Here is a 5,974-nt window from a genome sequence, read left to right as displayed (position 1 = left end):
CTCAGTCTTTAGTTACATGGGACTCCTGAGAATTTTTATTCGTTTTTTTTCCTTGGCTGCGCCACACGGCTTGTGAGATCTTAGTTCCCGGACCAGGGATCGAACCTGGGCCCTCGGCAGTGAAAGCATGGAGTCCTAACCACTGGACTGCCAGGGAACTCCCGAGAATTTTTATTCTTAAGAATAAAAATCCCTGAGCTTTATGGTACACTCTCTAAACGCAGGAACAGAACAATTTAATTCTCTTTATCTTCTGTGCACTTTCCCCAGCTTTGCCCCTATGGCTGATGCACTAACAGTGACCTGGAGGTGGGGGTGGTCTGAGCAGTTTGTTTTCTACTACCATGTGGATCCCTTCAAACCCATGAGTGGGAGTTTCAAGGACCGGGTGGTCTGGGATGGGAACCCCGAGCCGGTATGATGTCTCCGTCATACTCTGGAATCTGCAGTTTGATGCAGACATAAACCTGCCAGGGACATAAACCTGCCAGGTGAAGAACCCATCTGACGTTGATGGACTGATAGGGGAGATCTGGCTCAGCATCGTGCACACTGTACATGTCTCTGAGATCCACTTCCTTGCTCTGGCCATCGGCTCAGCTTGTGCACTGATGGTCAGAATAGTAATTGTGGCGGTCCTCTTCCAGCATTTCTGGAAAAAGTGGTGGGCTGAAAGAGCTCATAAAGTGGTGGAGATAAAATCAAAAGAAAACGAAAAGCTCAACCAAGAAAAATAGTCCCCGTTTGGAAGACACAGACCAACATTCTTAGATGGAAGCTGAAGATTTCCAAGAACCAGAACCCTAAAATAAGATGAAGGTAATGGAAGCTTTTCTTTGGCTTTCCAGTTGTGACCTGTCTTCCAACCAGCTCTGCAGTATAAAACCACCTAGACAAGCAATGTTCCTCTGGCACCAGCATAGGGCCCTTCTTGAGCAGATACCACCAGACTCGCACACAGCCCTGTTACTAAGGTTTTATTTAATTTCCAAGTGCAAATGTTTTTCAAATGCTCATTAGCTTTTGTATACTAAGAAGCTAACTTCTGGCCCTTAAACACTCCTTGTGGATTTTGACTTGTATACACATATATTGGCATCAAATGGGATAAAAGCCAACTTGTCTGTCATAATCCTTAGAGCAGCATTCTTGCTGCTAAAGTTAACATGTTTACTCTTTCCTTCTCACACTCTCAATTAAAAGGTAAGCTGGGGCTTCCCGGGTGGCGCAGTGGCTGAGAGTCTGCCTGCCAATGCAGGGAACACGGGTTCGAGCCCTGGTCTGGGAATATCCCACATGCCGCGGAGCAACTAGGCCCGTGAGCCACAACTACTGAGCCTGCGCGTCTGGAGCCTGTGCTCCACAACAAGAGGCCGCGACAGTGAGAGGCCCGCGCACCGCGATGAAGAGTGGTCCCCACTTGCGGCAGCTGGAGAAAGCCCTCGCACAGAAACGAAGACCCAACACAGCCATAAATAAATAAATAAATAAATAAAAGGTAAGCTAATTCTCCCCCCACCAAAAAAAAAAAAGTGTATTGGGAAATTAAAACAATACTAAAATGATATTTATTTTGTATTCTATAGCTTATTAGAAAACTTGAGCATTAACGTGGGGTTTTTTTTAACATCTTTATTGTAGCTTTACAATGTTGTGTTAGTTTCTGCTGTATAACAAAGTGAATCAGCTATATGTATACATATATCCCCATATCCCCTCCCTCTTGCGTCTCCCTCCCACCCTCGCTATCCCACCCCTCTAGGTGGTCACAAAGCACCAAGCTGATCTCCCTGTGCTATGCAGCTGCTTCCCACTAGCTAGCTATTTTACATTTGCTAGTGTATATATGTCAATGCTACTCTCTCACTTCGTCCCAGCTTACCCTTCCCCCTCCCCCTGTCCTCAAGTCCATTCTCTGCATCTGCGTTAAAGTGGGGTTTTCTTTAACTTTTTTGGGGGGGGTGGGCACACCGTGTGGCATGCGGGATCTTAGTTCCCCGACCAGGAATCAAACCGTGCCACCTGCGGTGGAAGCTCGGAGTCCTAACCACTGGACCACCAGGGAATTCCCTAAAGTGTTTTATTTGTAAAAACTTCCCAAGAGTAGTCTGAAGAATGCTTGCTTCTTCTTTTCATTGTATAATTTACAATAATAATGCTTTGGTGAACTGTCACACTCCTTTATAAATTTGGATCAGCCTGCAGCATTGTATCCTTTCCACTTTTTAAAAATTTATTTATTTATTTATTATTTATTTTTGTCTGTGTTGGGTCTTTGTTGCTGTGAACGGGCTTTCTTTAGTTGTGGCAAGTAGGGGCTACTCTTCGTTGCGGTGCGCGGGCTTCTCATTGCGGTGGCTTCTCTCATTGCAGAGCACGGCTCTAGGTGAGCAGGCTCAGTAGTTGTGGCTCGTGGGCTCTAGAATGCAGGCTCAGTAGTTGCGGCACACGGGCTTACTTGCTCCGTGGCATGTGGGATCTTCCCAGACCAGGGCTCGAAACCCTGTCCCCTGCATTGGCAGGCAGATTCTTAACCTCTGCACCACCAGGGAAGTCCCTATCCTTTCCACTTTTTATGTCATGAAATATCTCCAAGAATCCCTTAATGTGAAGTTTTTTTTGCCAGCATCACATCCTCTAGGACACCTTCATCCTTTTCGTTACACTTTCCTCATTTCTGTTATCAGTTCCCCTTCAACAAGTTCCTCTGGCTGCGGATCTAGTCTCCTGAAGAGCGGCAGTGTCAACATTCCCCCATTCAGCTAGTTCTTCTGTGACTCCATTTATACTCAATTCCAGTTTCACTCCCAGCATTATCACTTTTCATTTATTTGCTGCATTTTCACCTTTGTTGGTCAGTTCCCTCTTTTTTTTTTTAAATTATACTTTTCTCTTTATTTTTCTGTATTTTTGAAATTTTCCATAATAAAACAAGTTTTTTTAATGAGTTTTGTTTTGATATTATTGTATTATATCAAAAAATCTCCTTTTTTTAAATAAATTTATTTTATTTATTTATTTTTGGCTGTGTTGGGTCTTCATTGCTGTGTGCAGGCTTTCTCTAGTTGCAGTGAGCAGAGGCTACTCTTCGTTGCAGTGCATGGGCTTCTCATTGCAGTGCCTTCTCTTGTTGCAGAGCACGGGCTCTAGATGCGTGGACTTCAGTAGTTGTGGCACGTGGGCTCAGTAGTTGTGGCTCACGGGCTCTAGAGCGCAGAGTTCAGTAGTTGTGGCACACGGGCTTAGTTGCTCCGTGGCATGTGGGATCTTCCCGGACCAGGGCTCAAACCCATGTCCCTTACACTGGCAGGCAGATTCTTAACCACTGCACCACCAGGGAAGCCCCTTTCCTTTTTTTTAAATATTTATTTTGGTTGCGCTGGGTCTTAGTTGCAGCAGGCAGCCTCCTTAGTTGTGGCATGTGGGCTCCTTAGAATTGTGGCATGCAAACTCTTAGTTACAGCATGCATGTGGGATCTAGTTCCCTGACCGGGGATCAAACCTGGATCCCCTGCATTGGGAGTGCAGAGTCAACCACTGCACACCAGGGAAGTTCCCCCGCAAAAAAATCTCCTTTTTTTTAATGAAGACTTCCAGGCAGAAGAATATAATCTTCTGATAGACCATTAACTGGTACATTAAGCTAAATCTTACACAGTAACTTAGAAACTGATAAAAATAATTTTTAAAATATTGTACAAATTACTGAATATTTCTATATCAATAAAAGACCACTAAAAGTTGGGATTTTAAGCCAAAAGCAAATCAAAGGATCATGGATTGTCAGTGAAATTTGTTGTAGCCAATATGCTTGTTCCCTAATTTTATGTATAGGCATACCTCGTTTTATTGCACTTCACTTTATTGTGCTTTGTAGATATAGAGGGTTTTTTTTTTTTACAAATTGAAGGTTTATGGCAACTCTGCATTGAGCAAGTCTATTGGCACCATTTTTCTGACAGCATGTGCTCATTTTGTGTCTCTATGTCACATTTCGGTAATTCTCACAATATTTCAAACCTTCCACCAGCAAAAAGATTATGACTCGCTGAAGGCTCAGATGATGGTTAACATTCTTTTACAATAAAGTGTTTTTAAATTAAGGTATGTACATTGTTTTTTAGACATAATGCCATTGTACACCGAACATACTACAGTATAGTGTAAACATAACTTTTATATGCACTGGGAAATCAAAATTTATGTAACTTGTTTTATTGCAATATTCTCATTCTTACGGTGGTCTAGAACCAAACCCAAAATATATCTAAGGTATACCTATGGGGTTTCTACTTCTCCAGAGGAATTTATCCATGCACGGTAGGTGATGTTTGCAATCACACAAATGCTGGGTAATTAAGATTTAAGTGATTATCCAAAACTACTCTGGCCAATGAATCAAGTAATTTTTGTTGGACTGCTATTGCCTTATTGGTAGAATCAGCAAGTTTTCCCAATTCCAGAGAGACTTCTTTTTTCTTTCTTTCTTTTTTTTTTTTTTTGGCCACACTGTGCAGCATGTGGGATCTTAGTTCCCTTAACTACTGAACTGCCAGGGAAGTTCCTCCAGAGAGATTTCTAATCATTTGTTCATTGGCATGAATAAGTGCCCTTCCAATGAAAGCAAATCTAGAGTCATGTATACCTCCTGGGAATTCCCATTTAAGGTGGCAATGAAGGTTTAATGGAGAAGATGAATGACAGGAACAATGGGAGACTTCAGATTTATTATGAGTGTCCAAGGGGACAGTTAGAAATCCTAGTAACTAGCATTGGCCTCCAATCTGCCAACTGTCTAAACATTCATAAGCCCATCAGGAGGCCCGTTTGTTACAAAGATAAGATCAGGTGGTGCATGTAAGACTCCTGCTAGGGTTTGATTATTAATAGTGCCATTAATTGGGATTATTCTATTGGCCCTTTCAGTAGGTCAGTGGTGTTTGGTGAACAGTTAGGGAGAAACCATCATGTTCTGTGGACTTTGTTCTCAAAGGCCATACAGAAGGGAGTTGTTTTGCCATGGCAAGCAGACCTAACCTAGTGGTGAGAACTGTACAGGTGGAATAGGTATGGTTAGCTGCATTGAGAGTTATGACACGGAAGAGGTCAAAGCAAAGTACAGGAAAATCTGGTTGTAGAAGTTCTGACCTGATGAAAAATATCCAAAGGGGTGTGGCTATAGTTAGTTGTCACAGTGGAGATGAAGACTAAAGGGTCATGGCTGTCATGGACAGACTGGGTTTTCTGATGACAGATCCAACAATCAGAAGGGTCGAAATTCTTTGGACCATGACCCTTTGAGGGCAGCATTTTTTTTTTTTTTTTTTTTGGCCACGCTGTGCAGCATTCAGGATCTTAGTTCCCCGACCAGGAATCGAACCCAAGCCCCCTGCATTGGAAGTGCAGAGCCTTAACCACTGAACCGCCAGGGAAGTCCCAAAAGGGTAGTTTTTTTTTTTTTTGCGGAAATATCAACAAGGTGATTTCCTTTAGCTTCTAAAGAAGCGTAGCATGCCTCAGAACCTTAATAATAGACAAAGCAGCAGGTAAGAATATGGCTTCTAATAATTCCTGAACATAAAGGCTGTTTTTAATTTGATCTCTGCTGGAAGTAAGGAAGCCATGTTGTTTCTATAACGTTCCCAAATCGTGAGCCACGCCAAAGGCATAGCTACTGTCAGTGTAAATGTTGGCAGTTTTGCCCTTGACTAAGATACAGGCCCATGTGAGTGCACATAGTTTGGCTTATTGGGCCAAAGTAGTCAAAGGCAAAGGTGTCACTTCAGTTACTTAAAGAAGAGTTGACATTGCATATTCAGCATGATAGTTACCATGTTCATCTTTTAAATAAGAACCATCAGTGAACCATGAGAGGTCAACATTATCTAAGGGCATTTCCTATAAGCAGTCACGGTGTGTGTGGCGGGGTGTGTCATCTGTAAAAGAGGGGAGAAGAGTAGCAGGGTTAAGGTTA

The 5,974-nt window shown here is 42.7% G+C and overlaps 1 pseudogene; it reads left to right on the top strand.

Annotated features, from left to right (window-relative positions):
- The first annotated feature begins 202 nt into the window (after positions 1–202).
- On the top strand, positions 203–771 carry LOC102999043 (myelin protein zero-like protein 2; annotated as a pseudogene).
- Positions 772–5,974: the final 5,203 nt, after the last annotated feature.

Source organism: Balaenoptera acutorostrata, chromosome 16, assembly GCF_949987535.1.
Source record: "Balaenoptera acutorostrata chromosome 16, mBalAcu1.1, whole genome shotgun sequence".
Classification (NCBI taxonomy): Eukaryota; Metazoa; Chordata; class Mammalia; order Artiodactyla; family Balaenopteridae; genus Balaenoptera; species Balaenoptera acutorostrata.
This window is presented reverse-complemented; position numbering and strand designations above follow the sequence as displayed.